Source organism: Myxine glutinosa, chromosome 4 (genome assembly GCF_964187855.1).
Source record: "Myxine glutinosa chromosome 4, kmMyxGlut1.1, whole genome shotgun sequence".
Taxonomy (NCBI): Eukaryota; Metazoa; Chordata; class Myxini; order Myxiniformes; family Myxinidae; genus Myxine; species Myxine glutinosa.
The window spans coordinates 33,640,763-33,662,783 of record NC_136264.1 but is presented as its reverse complement, the minus strand read 5'-3'; the positions used below and the strand labels follow the sequence as shown (position 1 = coordinate 33,662,783).

The 22,021-nt window shown below is 48.6% G+C and overlaps 1 protein-coding gene and 1 long non-coding RNA gene across 2 annotated transcripts in view; one reads left to right on the top strand and one right to left on the bottom strand.

The window, feature by feature from the left end:
• LOC137426066 (uncharacterized) overlaps window positions 1–3,637 on the bottom strand; it is a 58,926-nt gene extending 55,289 nt beyond the window's left edge. The window contains exon 1 of the long non-coding RNA XR_010984179.2: window positions 3,549–3,637. This is a non-coding gene — a long non-coding RNA (uncharacterized LOC137426066). The remainder of the gene's footprint in view (window positions 1–3,548) is intronic.
• The window catches only part of ABHD6 (abhydrolase domain containing 6, acylglycerol lipase), a 299,394-nt gene that overhangs the window by 119,701 nt on the left and 157,672 nt on the right, over window positions 1–22,021 (top strand). The window lies entirely within an intron of this gene.

Below are 22,021 nucleotides of genomic sequence, written 5' to 3'. Positions count from 1 at the left end.
ATGTATGTATATATATATATATATATGTATGTATGTGTATATATATATATATATATATATATATATATATATATATATATATATATATATATATATATATATGAAATATTGGGGTATATATCATTTGTGTTTATGTAGATATATACAGACTTGGCATTTAATATGGAATATTTTTTTTCCTTGACTTGGGTTTACTTTCTTAACTCAGTATATAAATCTGGTGAGTTTCTTTTACACTTTGGTGATTTATTTGTTAAAAGAACCATGTCACTGATTGTCTGTCGCAGCAAGAAGTCAACAACAGGATTATATCACAGGTGGCGTGGCAAAATGTACGGAGAGGTGCATTTGATGATTGGCTTCACAGTCGGCTATACAAGGGTTGTTGCGTTCTGTATTAGTGGAAAACAACTGCTGCACGTCTCCAAAAGTTATTGCAGCTTCCTCTGGAGATTGTCCGTCAACTCGACAATGCTGTTTGTCATGGAGTGGTAGCTTTACGAAATTACGGCATGAAACAGCGTGCTATTGCTCGGCAGTATGGCATCACTCAAGGTCAGGTGTCAAATATCCTGAAACAAAATGCTCAGAGGGGTGTCCCTACTCCAATACCGAGGCCAGGATGTCCCCGCAGAACCACAAGGAGGGATGATCGCCAGCTGCACCTATTAGTCCGCAATGGCCGTACCAAGTCAGCTAATCGGCTTAGGGCTGAATGGCAGCAACTGACAAATGTGCCTGTATCCAGAAGGCTAGTCAACCAACGACTGGTTCAAGCAGGCTATCGTGCCAGGCATCCCCTGAGAAAGCCACGCCTGACCAGACAACACCGCCAGCGCCGAATGCAGTGGGCCAGAGAGCCCTGCCAATGGCAGCCAGGACACTGGAATCACGTGATCTTCAGTGACGAGTCTAGATTTCTGGTCTATCGTCAAGATGGCCGCGTCCGAGTGCGCAGCCAAGTGCATGAAGCCTACAACAAAGATTGTATAGTGCCAAGAGTCCAAGCTGGAGGTGGTGGGGTGACCGTTTGGGCTGCTTTTCATGCAGGGGGCAAAACTGAGCTGGTTGTTCTGAATGGAAACCTGAACCAGTTCAAGTACAGGGTCATTCTGGAAGAAACATTGCTTCCATTTGCTCGTGCAGCCTTTTGAGGAAACTTTGTCTTCCAAGATGATAATGCACGGCCTCATCGTGCTCGCATGATCCAACACTTTCTTGCTGACCGTGGTGTAGAGCATATGGAGTGGCCTGCCTTGTCCCCGGATATGAATCCGATAGAGAACTTGTGGGCAGAATTAACGTGTCAAATCGACCACTTGGACCAGCAGCCGACCTCTGTGCGTGAATTGCAGCAGGCTATTGTCACTGCATGGCAAGCGATACCTGTCCAAACCTTGGCAAATCTCGTGAACAGCATGCCTCAACGTGTACGTGCTCTCCTGAATGCTCGTGGGGGTTACACGAAGTACTGAACTGTAATTTTACTGTCCATAATCCCAGTCGTAATTTAACTTTGTTTTTGTAAAAAAAATCTTTTGGCTAATGTGCAAAATAAAGAGATACTTCTGGAAAACGTACAGAAGTTTAACACAGTACTGTCCATGAATTGAGTTCGATATCAGTTTACATCACTTTCAAGGATCAATTTATTTGTTTCGAAATGTCAAATGTGGTTTTTGTTTCTTTTAAAGGTCACATTAACAAAATCTAGAATAATTTCAACATAATTCCAATGAACTTTTGGTTCTGAGACATCTTGAAAAGTAAGTTCACCCCCACAAAAAAAATATTCCATATTAAATGCCAAGTCTGTATATGAAATATTGGGGTATATATATATATATATATATCATTTTTTGCCCCATCCCTCAATGGTGAAGAATCACTTTTTAAAATTTTACATTCACGTATCGGGATTCAGATCTTCACCAAATTTGAATCAATTCTTACTTCTCAGTCTTACTCCTCTTACTCCAGGTTTTGTCCAAATCCATCCACAACAATATTGTGCTCACAGACAGGCAAACAGACAGGGGTGAAAACATAATCTCCAACCATGCTCGGTGGCAGAGGTAATAAGGGTTGAAGTTTTATGAAAGGCCAGTATGTGACCTTTCTTGGTGATATGAAACACTAGTTGGCCACAAGATTCAACTCTTTTGTAAAAAAAAAATTAAAAAAAAACTGAAAATGGCTTTTTATTTCCTGAGAAATCCATTTCCGACTCAGCTTTCAAGGACACTGGATTTTGCAGAAAATGTTGGATTTTGATCACGACACTTTTGAGATGGAACTAACTTATCTCAATGAAAGCTGCTCCATTAAGCTATTCTTGCTTTTGTAGAACTCATAAGCCAACAAGAAATATGGCAGATATTCCTTTCACAACCTGATTATCCAAAATTGCACAGACTTGGAACCCTTTTACTATCAATGTCTGCTTCAACTTATTTATGTGAGACGACGTTTTCTGCATTGAATATGCTGAAGGCAAAACGAAGGAATTGAATTGCTATTAAGAAACTCGATGGCCAACTGAGAATTGCAGCTTGTCAGTCATTTAAACCTGATTTTGCCTTTTGATGACTGAAAGAATAACTCGGATTTCACATTGTTCATTTATAAACTTTTGCTTCCTTTGTATGATTCAAACCACAAGTTTGTGCAAAAACTCTCGAAAATTTATTGTTTCTCACCCAAAAAATGTTTTTATTATTAAAAAAAATGAAAAATTATTTTCTCTAAAAAAAAGTTGCATCCACAACTTTCTCTAAAAATGTCTACCTTCATTGTATGCATGATTGTTCAAAAATAATAAAGCCACAAGTTTGTGCACATAGTACTGGACATGAACCTGTAAAAAAAAATTCGTTTAGATTTATGAAAGTAAAAACTTTGCGCATTTTTTTTCTACAAAATCTAGGCTCATGGAAGAGTGAGAAAACAGAGGGTAAACATTGTTAATGGTGTAAAATGGTGTAAAATGGTTGTTGTTTTGTATGCAGCATGTGGCTGCTGGTTGCATCATTTCTGAAGGCGCAGCTGTGCCACTTATGGAGTGTCCCTGTTATCAGTAAGCTGGTACTATTTTCCCGATCTCGGAAGGATGACAGGCTGAGTCAACCCACCTGGTGTTATTGAAACGGTGCGACAGAGGCTAAACTCAAGACACCAAGACCTTAACCGTTAAGCCAACACCAGGTTTTTAATGGATTTGACTCGTATTAACGCATAATTTCCGAAGGATGCAATTTTTGTGTTTTAAGTAAAACAAGGCTCCACAATCTTGAGGGGCTCCATGTAAATCTACTTATGGAATGGAAGACAATAGTTCCCCTTAAAAAGGCAATATGTGAAAAGCATGGCTTGGCGAAAAACATGAATCGTCTTCCTCCTGTGTGCGACATATATACAAATACCAATGCAAGTTTTAGGATTCGAGATAGCCAGCCCTTAAATCAAGCAAAATACCTCTCACAATCTTTTTCCGACAGTGTCCAAATAGCACGCAGATGTTTGACGATATAGAATATATATCCACTTACACATCCGCACACTGCTGCCTTGCCAGCACAAGATGATGAATTCATTGCGTGTAATTGTTCCCACTCTGACAGGTACTTTCCACATTGAGCAGCAGGGTGGCTGGAAGAAACAAGCGAAATGCTATTAATTACGGAAAAATTCAAGGTGGATCCATTGCAAAACCGGACAAAATAAGTATCCTACTTCTCTCAGCATAATGGGTTATAACCCTAATGGGGAAAAACTATTTTTTAACCATTTGCAGGATCAACAGTAAAAAACACAAATCAGACATGAAGATATATGCCTGACTATTTTTAAAGTTGTACTTTCCGTCGAGGGCCATATTCATGTAAAAGCCAGCTCGTTTTTGGACTATGTATGCATGTATGTGCTGACAAAATGCCTTCACCCTGGGGGATATGTGTGTGTGTGTAATACAGACTTGGCATTTAATATGGAATTTTTTTTTTTCTTGACTTGGGTTTACTTTCTTAACTCAGTATATCAATCTGGTGAGTTACTTTTACGCTTCGGTGATTTCTTTGTTGAAAGAAACATGTCACTGATTGTCTGTCACAGCAAGAAGTCAATAACAGGATTATATCACAGGTGGCCTGACAAAACGTACGGACAGGTACATTTGACGATTGGCTTCACAGTCGGGTATACAAGGGTTGTTGCGTTCTGTATGAGTGGAAACAACTGCTGCACGTCTCCAAAAGTTATTGCCGCTTCCTCTGGAGATGGTCCATCAACTCGACAATGCTGTTTGTCATGGAGTGGTGGCTTTACGAAATTACGGCATGAAACAGCGTGCTATTGCTCGGCAGTATGGCATCACTCAAGGTCAGGTGTCAAAGAACCCGAAACGAAATGCTCAGAGGGGTGTCCCTACTCCAATACCGAGGCCAGGACGTCCCCGCAGAACCACAAGGAGGGATGATCGCCAGCTGCACCGGTTAGTCCGCAATGGCCATACCAAGTCAGCTAATCGGCTTAGGGCTGAGTGGCAGCAACTGGCAAATGTGCCTGTATCCAGAAGGCTAGTCAACCAACAACTGGTTCAAGCAGGCTATCATGCCAGGCATCCCCTGAGAAAGCCACGCCTGACCAGACAACACCACCAGCGCCGATTGCAGTGGGCCAGAGAGCACCGTCAATGGCAGCCAGGACACTGGAATCACGTGATCTTCAGTGACGAGTCTAGATTTCTGGTCTATCGTCAAGATGGCCGCGTCCGAGTGCACAGACAAGTGCATGAAGCCTACAACAAAGATTGTATAGTGCCAAGAGTCCAAGCTGGAGGTGGTGGGGTGACCGTTTGGGCTGCTTTTCATGCAGGGGGCAAAACTGACCTGCTTGTTCTGAATGGAAACCTGAACCAGTTCAAGTACAGGGCCATTCTGGAAGAAACATTGCTTCCATTTGCTCATGCAGCCTTTCGAGGAAACTTTGTCTTCCAAGATGACAATGCACGGCCTCATCGTGCTCGCATGATCCAACACTTTCTTGCTGACCGTGGTGTAGAGCATATGGAGTGGCCTGCCATGTCCCCGGATATGAATCCGATAGAGAACTTGTGGGCAGAATTAACGCGTCAAATCGACAACTTGGACCAGCAGCCGACCACTGTGCATGAATTGCAGCAGACTATTGTCAGTGCATGGCAAGCGATTCCTGTCCAAACCTTGGCAAATCTCGTGAACTACATGCCTCAACATGTACGTGCTCTCCTGAATGCTCGTGGGGGTTACACGAAGTACTGAACTGTAATTTTACTGTCCGTAATCCCAGTCGTAATTTAACTTTTGTTTTTGTTAAAAAAAAAATTGGCTAATGTGCAAAATAAAGAGATACTTCTGGAAAACGTACAGAAGTTTAACACAGTACTGTCCGTGAATTGAGTTCGATATCAGTTTGCATCACTTTCAAGGATCAATTTATTTGTTTCGAAATGTCAAATGTGGTTTTTGTTTCTTTTAAAGGTCACATTAACAAGATCTAGAATAATTTCAACATAATTCCAATGAACTTTTGGTTCCAAGACATCTTGAAAAGTAAGTTCACCCTCACAAAAAAAATATTCCATATTAAATGCCAAGTCTGTATATATTGTTACAGACACGACTTTGATGTTAGGGTGGGCCGAGCGGAATGGCCGCCGTGTCCGCACAAGTTACCCGATTATACTCGAACGTTGACTAAATCGCGCTATGCTAAATCAATGATGGAAAAGACACAACGGCTGGATTAAAATGACACGACACCAAGGGTTCAGTTCTCAAGACCTCCGGAGGAGGTTATATTAGGGCGGAAGGTCAGATTACAACGACAAGAGGGACAGCATAGGAAGACAGGCACTTAGACACACTCTTATAATAGCCCTGACAGACGACAGATAAACAGGACAAAAACTGACTCACACGGGGATTGATGGCAAGGAAAGCGGGTATCGATGGCTCAAGGTGCACTCTTGGCTCAAGGACAGGGTACAGTACGGCCCAGTAGATGCAGGGAGGTCACAGCGCTCGGAGGTCACGACTGGTTCTTTCCTCTTCAAGCTCGGGGCGCATCTCTCGTCACGTCCGGTAAGTGGCCGCGTATATCCGGCGGGGAGTGACACGCCCTCGGCTCGTTAGCTCCGCCCCAGATGGAATCGGCCCGTTGCTTCTCATTGGGTGCGTGCGGGGGGGTTACCGGCTCCGCCCTTGACGAGGGGCTGACAAGGAGCCCCTTCGTGGTAACCCCGTCGGAGCGCATGGTCAATGGCGGCTAACCGAGCCGGTGTGAGGACGCACACTCCCCCCCGCGCCGCGCCGTTGTTGTAGTTGTTGTAGTTGTTGTTGTAGTTGTTGTTGTAGTTGTTGTTTGGGGAAGAAGATGGGAGGAGGTATGGGAAGGTCCTAAACTCACTACTGGTGCCATATAATCACATTCTGGTGCAACGAAGAGTCAGAATTAATGGAAACGAGTCCTTAACTGACATAGACTAAGAATAACTAGCAAGATGTCCGAAAGTTGTCTACGTGAGATGCGGTGGACCTGGGCACGACATTTAATGGGGGAAAATGGGGAAGGTCGGTTCTACAGAGTGTTATTTACAGGCAATGGGACTAGGGAATGGGGGATTGGGGATAGTTGGGGAGTATTGGGGAAATAGGGGAGTATTTACAAGCGGATATTGAGGCCAAGTCCCATATCCGCAACAATGTACACACACACATATATATAGATATAGATATAGATATATATATATATATATATATATATATATATATATTGTTGTGGATCTCGAGCCCGTCAACGTACTAATGGGGGTTAAACCCTTTTCCCCCTCAGGCTTCGAGTCCACGAGGCCATCCCCAATTTGCACTCGTGGCGGGGGGTGGGGGGGGGTTGCGGATTGCTAAGCAATTCCAGCCGCCAACACCGTAGCGAGCGTGCGGAAGGGTCTCTAGTCAAATGCCCAAGTACCTTCGATACACACGCCACCCCGAGGACGGGGGCTGAACCTCACACGAGTCACGCTGGGTTGATACGCCCGAGCAGTTTGCATGTCATGTGACTCGTGCGGTTAATTATTACTGACCCGATTGAGCGGTTTTATTTCGTGCAATGCGAGGCCAATTGGGAAAAGATGTGAACGGTCAAGTGGAAGCAAAATAACACAGGTTTATTATAATTTGTACAATGATCAGCGCAAAGAGACACAGGGTAGAAACGTAACCGTCCTTAACTTAATGCCCAGACAAGGGCCCTCTCAATCACGTTGGGGAAAAGGATGAAGAAGAGGACGCGCTCACAGCGCGGCCGCTCCGTGCAGCTCGCCCCGGACACCTCGTTGGGCATTCCCCTTTGTGATGTTCGTAGCCGGGACGTCGGCCTCGGTTGTGCATGCACGGGAATCTGCCCAGCGTGTCCCAAAGTTAACGCGGCAAACGCGCATGTGGAGGGAGCCCAGGCAGGGAGATCGTTGGAGTCTTGGGTCTGGGAGAGATCGTCCTGCAAGAGTGTTTATAACAGGGGCAGCTGAGAGCAGGGGCAGAGAGCGCTGAGAGCTTCAGAATCCCGGGACAGAGAGTTCGTGCTTCGAACTAGACTTAGACCTCCGAGAGCGACTCGTGCTTCGACCACACAGAGAGTTTTGGGGGCCCGGGGCCAGGTTTTATAGCCCCCCCCCCCCAGAGTCCCACCAGAATGTTCCAAGCACCTCCCCTGGCCACCGTTGCTGGCCACTCCCATTTAGCTCCCATTGGCTGTTTGCCGCTTGCCAGCCACTCCCCTTTAGCTCCTCCCTCAGGCCTCCTAGACTTGTCCTGGTCCTAGCACATGGCATTCCAGGCCCAATGAGGCCTACCCTTACTTACCTGCATCAACGCATACTAACACTGGGAAGGAGACTATACTTAACATTGAATAAGTAATAACTGAACTAAAGCAAGGCTACATGTTGTGGTGCAACCAACTAAAAAGGGGGTTTACCTTTATTCCAAAAACCACAACACGACCCCGCTCTCTCACCAAAGTCGTCCCAAGTCGACCCCAGTCGGAACGACCGGTAGATTCTGGCATTCAATTTACTTTTACTTTTAATGTGTCACATAGGTGTAATCCCCCTAACATTTATTCTAACCCATGTGTGCGACATTTACCCCAGATATGTCCCTCCTAATGCGTTGAGCAGCTACTCTATCAGACTCACACCCACAACTATCCGTGTATTTTCGGAATTTTCAAACTAAACACATAGCCGGTGGGAACATTCTTATATTTACAAGCACAGAACTTAACCTATATTTACAATACTACGACCCAGGACCTGCACTTGAGGAAAGAATTGGAGGAAGGAAAATCAAAGGGGACTCAATATGGCACTTGCTGCTTGCATCTTCTTTTCTTGTGTGTGCGCTAACAAAACCGGCTGGCCCTGACCGGTATACAGGCCATGTGAAGCATCAGGGCCATCTAAGTCTTCACATCTTCATTCTTGGCACACAATTGTACACACTTTTTTTTTCTTGCCAAGCAGGGCCACTCTCATGTGGTCCAACTGCGTGGCGTCAGTGCCACTCACAGGTGGTCCGAAGGTGCAAGGTAATTTGTTGCAAGATGCTGCACAGCAGAGGTGCGGGCCACAAGGATTGTGGTCCATAGGTGCAGCAAAAGGACTGGCAGCAAGGTGCTGCACAGGTCAGCCTCCAAACGGTCCTGGGCAGGGAGGGAAGACAAGGCGCAACAAGCAAAAGGAAAGGCACACGGTGGCAAGCGAAAAACAAGGTGACCAGGCACCACCATGCCTGGTGCGGTGCGAGGGACGCGGCGGAGCGAGCGGAGCAAGCTCGTCCCTAACCATCCATACCCCCCACCGTTGGCTACACTACCCTAGCCCCCCTTGTATTTACAATCCGTCTCTATGTCTTGTCTCCCATATCCCCCTCTATACCAAATTAGTCTCCAAATCCCTCCCAGGAAGGAAGGGATGGAAAAGAACAATGTCCCACTCACGTCATGATGCGTCTAACTTCCAAACGGTTTACAGAGCCTTGGTGTGAAGCTCGTCCTCCTCGGTGACTGGCTGTGGATGGTGCGAAGGGATCTCACTTCCTAACTACACTAATAGCATTACACTTTTAAACTACCCGGGGTCGTACCCTGCCAATTGGCCTCTTTAAACTATGGGGTTCTAAGAACTCGAATTCCCATTGCCCACACTGTGGTGCCCTCCGAATTTGGGTCTCACCCAACAAATTTCCTACTCGTGCCCTCGCACAATTTCGGGGCTGGGTCATGTGGCTCCACAAGCAGGTCTACCTACCTGCGCAGCTCCGTCACTGAAGCCGCCCCCCGAGCTTGCCTGCTCCTCACACTACACTAACTGGGGAAGGCCCTCCCTGGCACTTACCCCCTCAATGCCCACCTCGGCATTGGGTAACCCGGGTCCTTCCCTTGGATCCTCGGGCCCCACTCACTCTCCAACCTAACCGGTGCCCAGAGCCTACCTGCGGCCTTACCTGGCCGACAAGCTACTAGTGACGGAGTGCCTCAATAACTACACTCACCAATTAAGCCACATGCCCAGCCATGTCACTGTCTCCTGCACCTCACAAGACACTACTTTCTACTACCCGCACCACAGGTGTCAATATCCATTCAATTTACCTATGCCCTCTACCTGGCTTTACACTACCCCCCCCCCCCCCAGGCTTTCGCGAATGGGTTCCACTCCCCCCCCCATTCAATCCTTCGCACCATGCATTCCACACCAATTATTCCACACCATTTATCTTGCACACCATTTATCTTGCACACCATTTATTTCCACACACCTCAACCTAATTCAATTCACACTACAACACAACTCAATTTATTCTCAACACCATTCCTCAAACACACAGCATCATCTACCTAACTAATTTCCCCTAAAACTCGTGCTTCCCTCGTCGTCCCTTTACACTATGCACACCCTTTTTTTAACAACCACCTAAACTCTCTACGTCCCCTCTATAGTTCAGGTGTCACTGCTTAACTCTTGTCCCTAAGGTCTTCCAAATCCCTATCATTATCCGAGCCCTCCCTCGGCTAGCTTCAGTGCCCCATGGAGGCAACCATTGCTGGCCCCTCCATGTGCCTAACACTGCCATCCCCCTAAACTAGTGCTCATGCCCCCCCCCCAACCCCCCTGGGAGGAATGGTTCCACTACCATTCCCCCACGTGGGGTACACTACTCTCCACAGTCCTCTACACTATGCGCCCCTCCATATGGAGGTACATGGTCACGGCTCGGCCTCAAAGGGCCGAGCATTCCATGCGGGTGGTTGGTCGCCTGTATGTGGTGTCTGTCCGGCATTGACGATCCGAGGGGGGAGGAATTGATGGGCCCAGGTGCCGGGCTCCATCCCTGCGCGGGGCCCTTTGGTCCCACACACGATGACCCAACCGGCCACGATCCGAGCACCTCACCCGATCAGGTGTGTGGCTCCCATAACCCATACTTCCCCTCGAACCCGGCCGACCACCCTTGCCGCCATACGGCACCAACCATACAGTGCGGGGGCCGGAGGCACGAATCGTGCACGCCGGTCCTTGTGAGACCGACGCAGCACCAATTCCCTCTGGTCCCTGCGGCACACAATTCACCGGGGGCTCACGTATGCTACTCGTCCCGCTAAGCACTATCCCCGGTCTGTGTCGATGCCCGGGCTGCGTCATCACACCTCGGGACCCACTCCACACTCGCACAGCCAGGCACACACGCGCCCCCAACACACTCCGTTATCGCACACTCTGGTGCACACTCTTCCTTTACACACTCGGTCATCATACACGCCAGTGCGCACACTTCCCACACACTCTTCGGTGCACACTCTTCCTTTACACACTCGGTCATCATACACGCCAGTGCACACTCTTCCCACACACTCTCCGGAGTGCACTCTTATTTTACACACTCCGGTGCACACTTTCTCTCCACGCATTCTGGTACGCACTCTCTCTCATACTCTGTAACACCCTCTCGCTCCACACACTCCGGTACGCACTCCCTCTCATACCGCACAATGGGCCCTCCGCGAACGCCCGGGTCTCGCCGGTCCCCAAGCTCGCCGAGCACCCGTTCGCATCAAACACATTCTCGCCATTTTTTCTCACCTCGGGGCTCTCCTTCCCCTGCTTCTCCGCCAGCACCTGCAAACTTTCCATTGGGTCAGCAAGCACGGCATCACGGTGCAAACACGAACTTTGCACATGTTCCAGTACTTCCTCCCGTGATTCATTCCCTGTCTCTCCCATCTTTTCAACCCCAATTATTTCTTCTAACGGCGATCGTCGGCGCCCCCAAAATTTCCTTTTCCAATTCGACCTTCGTCGGCGCCCCCAACATTTTCTCTTCCAATTCAACGATCGTCGGCTCCTCTACACTCTGCGTCACTACTCCCATAGCCCCAGTCAATTTGGCTGTGCTCCGCTCCAACCCGCTCTCCACGCGTTCCTCGTACCGCTTCACCTCGTCGCATACCCTTGTGCGACCTCCTCGCTCAGCTTACGCCCAATCTCCTCCCCCATCTTTTTCATATCACTTCTCATTTCCCTTCTTGCTTTGGCTCCCTGGGTATCCATTTTGTTTTCCAACCCATCCTTCATTTCTTCCATGTTACACCTTGCTTCGTCCCTCATGTTGTCCATCCGATTAGCCAATCGATCACCCATTTTGTTCATTTCGCATTTTGACTCTGCCATGTATGTGCTGAATTGTGCCATGAATAGCTGCACGTCCAAACCCGCTGGAACAGCGGGGTCGGCTTCCGCCGCCACGTGTGAGGCGCCGCCATTTTCTTCCCCTACTGCCGCACCCTCATCAGCTTCCCCTACTACCAACCCTTCCTGCTGGTCCTGGGCCATTAATTCCTTCTCATTTGTTACTACCACCGGTATTTGGTCGTCTTGGCCAGCCATTGTACGAATTCAAATAAATTTGGTTTTTAAAACTAAATTTCGTACGCTCGTAATTTTTGAGTGCGTGAAGCGCCCTCCAGGTCCAAAAATCCCACTCCTGACACCAATTTGTTGCGGATCTCGAGCCCGTCGACGTACTAAGGGGGGTTAAACCCTTCTCCCCCTCGAGCTTCGAGTCCACGAGGCCGCTCCCCACTTTGCACTCGTGGGGGGGGCAGATTGCTAAGCAATTCCAGCCACCAACCCCGTAGCGAGCGTGTGGAAGGGTCTCTGGTCAAATACCCAAGTACGTTCGATACACACGCCGCCCCAAGGATGGGGGCTGAACCTCACACGAGTCACGCTGGGTTGATACGCCCGAGTGGTTTGCGTGTCACGTGACTCGTGCCATTAATTATTACTGACCCGATCGAGTGGTTTTATTTCGTGCAATGCGAGGCCAATTGGGAAAAGACGTGAACGGCCAAGTGGAAGCAAAATAACACAGGTTTATTATAATTTGTACAATGATCAGCGAAAAGAGACACAGGGTAGAAACTTAACCGTCCTTAACTTAATGCCCAGACAAGGGCCCTCTCACTCACGCAGGGAAAAGGATGAAGAAGAGGATGCGCTCACAGCGTGGCCGCTCCGTGCAGCTCGCCCCGGACAGCTCGTTGGGCGTTGCCCTTTGTGATGTTCGTAGACGGGACGTCGGCCTCGGTCGTGCCTGCACGGGAATCCGCCCAGCGGCTCTCAAAGTCAACGAGGCAAACACGCACGTGCAGGGATCCCAGGCAGGGAGATTGTTGGAGTCTAGGGCCCCGGGAGAGATCGTCCTGCGAGAGCATTTATAACAGGGGCAGCTGAGAGCAGGGGCAGAGAGCGCTGAGAGCTTCAGAATCCCGGAACAGAGAGTTCGTGCTTCGACCTAGACTTCGACCTCCGAGAGCGACTCGTGCTTCGACCACACAGAGCTTTGGGGGCCCGGGGCCGGGTATTATAGCCCCCCCCCCCCAGAGTCCCACCAGAATGTTCCAAGCACCTCCCTGGCCGCCGTTGCTGGCCACTCCCCTTTAGCTCCCGTTGGCTGTTTGCCGCTTCCCAGCCACTCCCCTTTAGCTCCTCCCTCGGGCCGCCTAGACTTGTCCTGGTCCTAGCACATGGCATTGCAGGCCCAATGAGGCCTACCCTTACTTACCTGCATCAACGCATACTAACACTGGGAAGGAGACTATATTTAACATTGAATAAGAAATAACTGAACTAAAGCGAGGCTAAATGTTGTGGTGCAACAAACTAAAAAAGAGGTTTGCCTTTATTCCAAAAACCACAACAATATATATATACATATATATATATATATATGTATGTATATATATATATATATATATATATATATATATATATATATATATATATATATATATATATATAGTAACGGTTTTGAGAAGTGTAACGAATTTGAGAAGTGTAACGGTTTTTGAGAAGTGTAACAATTTTGGAGGAAGTGTAACGAATGTGAAAAGTATGGTTTTGTTGCGTGTAACACCCTCGTAATGTAAATAATGGTCGCAGCCGTCCTCCTAGTTAATTCCATGAAACTTACACACAGGCCACGATATATCTTTTTAAATAGTGTATTTCCTTATTCCATGCAGGCTAAATATGTGTTTCCCACTAGATTGACTCTGCATTGTATCAAACGAAATAAGCGTAGGCCCTTTCAATTTCCCCAATCATCTCCGCTCTCCAAAGTTCCTTTCAAAAGCGGTGCGAGTGGTGTTCAATCCCGCAAGCCGCCATTGCCCATGTGCTCATCTCGGAGAAGAGGGGGGGGGGTAGGAGCCGCCAACTCACAGGCGTGGCACGTCGTCATGATCGAAGGAGGAATCGGACAGCCCTAACAGCCAACCAGCACTGCGGTTAGCGACCCGGTAGGCGTGCCCTCGCAGCCGGCGGCTTGATTCCGCCCCGAGTGATAAAAGCGACTGGAAGGGACTGCTTCGGGAGATGAGCGAGGAGGTGACATACGAGAGGAGCGGTGAGCGGTGAGATGCGAGACGCTCCAAGCCAAAGAGGAGAGGTACTCGGAGAGGAAACCAGCTAAGGAGAGACGCGCTGAAAGGAGGGAGACGGCTCCACCAGAAGGAGAGGAGCAGGTGTGACCGAGCCAGCGCGTGACGTCTACAGCATCGGCAGCGGATACGCGACGGAGGGTTTTCCCGCCAAAAACGCGAGGAATTGAGAGCTGCTGCCTCCGACCCTGCCTCCCTCTCCAGCAATCCACCTCAAGCCATACCTGCCTGCAATATCCCCCGTGTAAGTGTGAACGTCGTCTGTCCTAATCGTTGTCCTGGGGTTAAGTAAATTGAATAGTTTAAGCTAACGATGCACTGTGTGACTGCTTCTTCCATCCATTGCTGTAAATAATTTTGGTCGCTCTTTCTTTTTGCTTGTGTGTGTATAATAAATCTGTTCTTCCTCCGTACTCTGTCTTCTTCTCTTTTCCTTCTCTTTCGGTCGCTTTAGAGGTTTCCCGATTGAATATCTGTGGGGCGATCTGGTCAACGTTGGGGGAGTCGGGCCAATTTGGGGATCCTGTTAGGTCGCGGTTGGACCATCCGCTCGGCCCATCGTAACATCTAAACCGCGATCTGTAACAATTGGTGTCTGGGAATTGGGATTCGAGGCCCGAACCAAATTTTTAAGAGGTTAAAAAAAAAAAAAAATTTTTGGTCAAAATTACGAGCTGCCGAAATTTTGTTTAATAAGACCCGAATTTTGAGATCGCGCCATGGACAATCAAGGCGATCGGATGTCGGTGGGGGAGATAGACGGGTTAGGGGTAACCCAGGATCAAATGGAGGGGAGCAATGAGGAGAACATTGGCAATGTGGTTGAGGGGGTATCAGGCGCACAAAATGGCGCTCTCGCGCACGAGGCTACAGGCGCGCAAAGTGGCGTCCTCGCGCACGTGGGTGTAGCGGCACCAAATTTTGCCGCGCCCGTGACCGTAGCAGCGGCCGCAGCACCAATGAACTGGGGCCTATTCATGCAGCAGATGCAGGCCTTCATGGTCAAGGCGGATGAGGAGAGGGAAGAGAACAGGGGGATGAGAAACCAAATTTTAGGAATGGGGAACCGGATGGATGCTCAGAGTGAGCAAATGAGGGCTCAGAGTGAGCAATTGGGGGTAATGAGGGACGAAGCGAGGGGTACCGGTGAGGGATTAGAAAAAAAATTTGAGGGGTTAGACAATGGGATAAAAGAGGTGAAAAATGGGTTAATGGGGTTAGAAAATAGGATGGAAGGCAAATTGCGGGAGATAGGGGAGCAATCCGCCCGAGAAATTAAACAAATGGGAGAGCAGATAGAGGAGGTGAAAATCGGGGTAGAAACCAAACTGGATGCTCAGAGGGATGAATTGGGACAGATGAGGGCGGCATCTACAAAAGAAAGGGAGGAGATGAAGGAGGAGATACGACGAGGTGTAAGTGAGGAGGTTTCGGGGCTACGCGAGGAGGTAAAGCGAGGTGAGAAGCGTATGGAGAAAGAAGTGAGGAATAATACGGCAAAGTTACAAGGGGGAATAGAAGATCTGACGGAGGAGGTGGAACAGCTGACAGAGGGACAAACAGAGTTAGTGGAGCAGGTTCAAAAGAACACTGCGGTACTCGGAGGGTTAAAAGCGACACAAAGAGACATCAACGAAGACTTAATAGCGACACAGAGGCAATGTCAGATGGTACGTGAGGGACTGACAATGAGGGTGGACGAGGTGACAGAGATAATGGAGACAAAGGACCGAGAGGTGAGGATGCACATAGAGACGGTCACGGTAGCCTTAGAGGACGAACTTGAGGAGACGCACAGGGAAATAAAAGAGGTGAAGCAAAAATTAGAGGAAGTGGAAGAAGAGGTGAGTGAAATTAAGAAGAGACGGACAGAAACTAAAAGAGAAATCCAGGAGGAGGTGATGGAATATGTGCAAGGTCGGTGCTCAACTCATAATGTGATGCTCACTAACCAAATAAAGAGTTTGCAGGTGGCAAAGGAGGTGCGGAGACGAGGTGCCAAGGTGAGTGGCGATATAATCGGAAATGTACATGATGTGAGGAAAGCTTCAGTCGGCTTGGGGATTGGTTTGGATGCGGGTGTTCGTGAGAGGCCGTTGGTGAAGTGTGCGACAGGTCTGGTGTGCGAAAAAAGAGGTGTGCGAGAATGTCCGACCATGGGGTGTGTGAGGAAAAAGTGCACGCCGAGGAGTGAGTGTGCCGTCAAGAGTGAGTTGGTCGTAGCGCGTGTGCGAGGGGGTACGTGGAAGCGCGGTGTGGTGAGTGTTACGGAGGAAGTAACGAAAAAGTGTGCGCAAGAGGATGCGCGAGAAAGGTGTGTAACGGACGGGTGCATGGGGAGAGCGCATGCTCTCAAGAGTAAGGGAGAATGCACGCCTGTGGTGAGTGTTACAGAGGAAGTAACGAGAGAGTGTACACCTGTGGTGATTGTTACAGAGGGTGTAACGGGAGAGTGTGCGCAAGAGTGTGCGCGAGAAAGGTGTGTAACGGACAGGTGCCTGGGGAAAGAGTGCGCGACCGAGAGTGGAGGTGAGAGTAGTGAGAGTGACACGGAGCGTGAGTTGGTTATGACAGGTGAGCGAGGATGTACACCTGGAATGGAAGGGTGCACATCTGGAATGGTAGAGCGTGTGTGGGAATGCACACTTGAGTTGGTCGTGAGGCACGTGGTTGGGTGTGCGGGTGAGAGCACACCTGTGGTTGTCACAGAGGAGGTGACCGAGGAGGGGGCGCGAAGAGGTGTGTTGGTGAGGTGTGCGAGCGACGAATGTGTGCCAAGGTGTTCGGTGGTCAGGTGTGTGACCAAGTCGGTGAGCGGAATGAGTGTACCGAGGTGTGTAAGGAAAGGTACGAGGAGCATGGGAACAGCTGGAGGTATGAGCAAGAAAGGGGTAGCGTATGCATGTAAGCATGCAGGTGAAGCATCGACGGTAACCGGGTTAGAGGTTAGAACGACTTATAGCCGAATCGGGCCCTCGGTGCGCGTCGGGCAGCTTCGCGTGCCGCGAGGACCAGCGGGGATCCGAACCACGGCGGTTTCGAAAGAACCGCCGTACGCGATCCACGCTGTGCCTCGCTTGGAACGGCCGCGTCCGGGCTCCACTAGGCGGAGCGGGCAGCCCGATAGGAAGGGTCGTCATGGCGACCACTTTCTATTGAGACGTGCCGGCAGGTCGAGATCGGGACATTGGATGGCTCCACGCCGAGGTGGTGCGTGGGATCTCGGCCCGGGTAAGCCCCCGTCCCTGCCACGAATGCGGGACGTATCCAGCCGCTGGCACAAAACAACCCGCGTTCATTGCTCGGCTGTACGAAGCCGAGCTTTAGAAGGGAATTGGCGCACCGAGAGGATCTAATAAGTAGACGGGTGATGAGGTTAGTGTTTTGGACCCGAAATTAGAAAAAGGCAAAATTTGATGATGGTACGGTGATTAGCGGTAAATGGCAAATTTTTGATTTGTTGGATTTGGACGAGCGAAATTGATAGTGGGACCTCCCCGATGTGGTGGGATGGCAAATCCACCATCCCTCACAGAAGGTGGGGCAAAGGAGCACTAGATTATGGGGTTGATGGCAGTGAAAACTAGCCCGGGTGGGTTAGGATATATCGTGTGTAGGGATCTAGCGAAGATGACATTAGGTAACGTTAAGTTTAGTTAGTGACTGATACCTGTAGTGGGGACGCAGGTAGTTTAGTGTGGATGATAATGACGTGGGAGCGCAATAGTTTAAAGGGGCGACTGGGAAGCGCAAGTTTCAGAGGGGAGTAGTTAGCTGAGATGATGCCGTGTGTGTGAGGATTGAACAGGTGTGATTGAACAGGTGTGATTGCACAGGTGTGCAACTGAACAGGTGTGTGGAGCAGTGTATGAGTGAGTAAAGGTGATTGTGTATTGTGTTGACCAAATGGTCCAGGAAGAAAGGAGGGTGCAGGTGGCACCAGGTGTGAGGGCACAGGTGTGCAACAACAGGTATGGAGAATGGTTGTGGGGAATAAATGGTATGGGATATATGGCGTATTGGGATGGATGGTCGTGGAGTGAGTATGGTGGAAATTGTGGAGTGGAGTGGACGGTGCGAAGGTGTGAATGGGGGAAGAGTGGACCCCCATCACGGATACCCGGGGCGGGTAGAGTAAGTGTTAGGTAGAGGGTACAGGTAAATTGTGGTTGGATATTGGCATCTGTGGTGCGGGTGAAAGAATGGTCTTTGGATGGGTGCATTAGTGTTGTGGAAATGGCTGGGCGTGTAGCCTGTTAGTGTGTGTAGTTGGTTGGGCACTCCACCACTGTGAGGATGTCGGCCAGGTGAGGCCGCAGGTGGGCTCTGGGAGCCGGTAGTAGTTGTTGTGGATGGGGCCCGAGGATCCGGAGGACGGACCCGGGTAGCCCAGTGCCAGAGGGCACCGAGTGGGGTGACAGAGCCAGGAGGGGCTTTCCCCAGTTAGTTAGGTTAGGGTGAGGAGCTAGGTAAGCTCGGGTGGCAACTGCAGTGGTGGAGGTGTGCAGCTGGGTAGACCTGCTGGGAGAGCTACCCGTCGCAGCCCAGAAATTGTGCGAGGGCACCGGGAGATGAATCGGGGGAGTGAGACCCCAAATTGAGAAGCACCACAGTTTGGTCAATGGGAATTGGTTTTTAGAACCCATAGTGTAAGTGGCCAATGGATTGGCAGGGAAAGACCCCGGGTAGTGTAAAGTGTGTTAAAATCATTTAGAGGATAGTTAGGATGAAGGATCTCCTCGCACCATCTGTATCCACTCACCTGAGGTGACAGGTACTCCGCACCATGCCATGTTTAATTATTTTTGATGCAAATGTTTTGGACTGTGAGACGCATCATGACGTGGGTGTGACATTGTGCTTTGATGTTCCATCTCTTCCTCCTTATGAGGATTGATGACGAATTGGGTGATGGCAAATTTTGAAGTAACGGGATTGGAGACGAATTTGGTGTAGAAGGGAAAGATGGGGAAGACAAGACGTAGTGACGAATTTGTAAAGGTGTAAATTCTTGTAAATATGGGGTAAGGGCAAGGGTAGTGTAGGTGACAGGGGCAGGGTGACGTACGGTAGGGACGAGTTTTTCTCACTTCGCTCTCCGTACGCACTTCACCCTGCATTGCCTTTATTGATGTGTACCCTTGTGACCTTACCCCTCGCTCAATTGTCTTCCCCCCTTTTGTCTCCCACTTGAGGACCGGTGCGCCATTGGGTGCCGAGGGGAGCGTGCGTGAGGTGGCCATTGTGCGCACGAGATTCCCAGAACCAGCATGCATTGCGTTGATGTACCACTTTATGGACCGCTGTTCCGCGGCCAAGTACCACTTGATGGACCCCAGGTTCTGGGGCAGGGCACCTCTGTTGGAGACCGGCCATAGTGGCCAGGGAATCTTGCTTGCGGACCTCGGTAAGGTGGCACCTATGCCAAACAGGTGGACCACCCTTAGTTGGCCCCTGTTGCCCTAAATAAAAATGGACACGGTTTGTGCTTTTTATATTTCCAAGTAGGCCGCATGAAGCCAGAAGACGTCGGGAAGAACATCGGCCCAGCAGAGAAATAGAAGACCACCACCAGTTGTTTTGTTGTGTTTATTATAAACCGTGGTGACTGTGCACCGAGTGGTGCTTTTGGTGCGTTGTGGTGCTTTTGGTGCTTTGTGGTGCTTTTGGTGCTTTGTGGTGCTTTTGGGTGCTTTGGTGGTATTGGTACTGGTGCATCGATGCAATGCATGCTGTCTCCTCCCTCCCAACAGGAATTTTCTTTTTCTTGTTCCCTAAAAAGAAAAAAAGAAAACACAGGTCCTGGGTTGCGTTGTAAATAAGAAATAACGTCATTGTAAATAATGCTCCCCACCGTAAATGTATAGTTGAGAACAATCCCGTAATTCGGTTAGCTGTGGGCTTGAGTCTGTTAGACAGCGTGCAATGCAATAGGGGGACATACTTATTTGTGTTTTAAGATTGTCACACTCAGGGTCAGGTTAATTGTAGAGGGAATTACACCTACGTGTCACACTAAGTTAAAGTTTTGTAGGCCCGAGTACGGGCCTGAAGAAAGGAGGGTGCAGTGTAACGGTTTTGAGAAGTGTAACGAATTTGAGAAGTGTAACGGTTTTTGAGAAGTGTAACAATTTTGGAGGAAGTGTAACGAATGTGAAAAGTATGGTTTTGTTGCGTGTAACACCCTCGTAATGTAAATAATGGTCGCAGCCGTCCTCCTAGTTAATTCCATGAAACTTACACACAGGCCACGATATATCTTTTTAAATAGTGTATTTCCTTATTCCATGTAGGCTAAATATGTGTTTCCCACTAGATTGACTCTGCATTGTATCAAACGAAATAAGCGTAGGCCCTTTCAATTTCCCCAATCATCTCCGCTCTCCAAAGTTCCTTTCAAAAGCGGTGCGAGTGGTGTTCAATCCCGCAAGCCGCCATTGCCCATGTGCTCATCTCGGAGAAGAGGGGGGGGTAGGAGCCGCCAACTCACAGGCGTGGCACGTCGTCATGATCGAAGGAGGAATCGGACAGCCCTAACAGCCAACCAGCACCGCGGTTAGCGACCCGGTAGGCGTGCCCTCGCAGCCGGCGGCTTGATTCCGCCCCGAGTGATAAAAGCGACTGGAAGGGACTGCTTCGGGAGATGAGCGAGGAGGTGACATACGAGAGGAGCGGTGAGCGGTGAGATGCGAGACGCTCCAAGCCAAAGAGGAGAGGTACTCGGAGAGGAAACCAGCTAAGGAGAGACGCGCTGAAAGGAGGGAGACGGCTCCACCAGAAGGAGAGGAGCAGGTGTGACCGAGCCAGCGCGTGACGTCTACAGCATCGGCAGCGGATACGCGACGGAGGGTTTTCCCACCAAAAACGCGAGGAATTGAGAGCTGCTGCCTCCGACCCTGCCTCCCTCTCCAGCAATCCACCTCAAGCCATACCTGCCTGCAATATCCCCTGTGTAAGTGTGAACGTCGTCTGTCCTAATCGTTGTCCTGGGGTTAAGTAAATTGAATAGTTTAAGCTAACGATGCACTGTGTGACTGCTTCTTCCATCCATTGCTGTAAATAATTTTGGTCGCTCTTTCTTTTTGCTTGTGTGTGTATAATAAATCTGTTCTTCCTCCGTACTCTGTCTTCTTCTCTTTTCCTTCTCTTTCGGTCGCTTTAGAGGTTTCCCGATTGAATATCTGTGGGGCGATCTGGTCAACGTTGGGGGAGTCGGGCCAATTGGGGATCCTGTTAGGTCGCGGTTGGACCATCCGCTCGGCCCATCGTAACATCTAAACCGCGATCTGTAACAATATATATATATATATGTATATATATATATGTATATATATATATGTATATATATATATATATATATATATGTATATATATATATATATATATATATATATATATATATATATATATATATATATATATATATATATATATATATATGTATATATATATATATATGTATATATATATATATATGTATATATATATATATATATATATATATATATATATATATATATATATATATATATATATATATATATATATATATATATATATATATATATATTGTTACAGACGTGGCTTAGATGTTATTTACCGAGCGGTTTGGTATGACCACGTCTGCACAAGTTACCCGATTATACCCGAACGTTGACTAATCGCGCTACGCTAGGTCAATGAAGGAAAAGACACACGGCTGGGATTAAAATGACACGACACCATGGATACGGTTCTCAAGACCTCCGGAGGAGATTATATTCGTTCGGAAGGTCAGATTACAGGGACGAGAGGTACAGCATAGAAAGACAAGCACTTAGACACAATCTTATATTAACCCCAACAGACGACAGATAAACGGGACAAAAGGCTGACCCACACGGGGATTGATGGCTAGGAAAGGCAGGATCGATGGCTCCAGGTGCACCTGGGCTCAGGGACAGAATCGACCCGGTCCGGTCCAGAGATGCGGGAGGTCTCA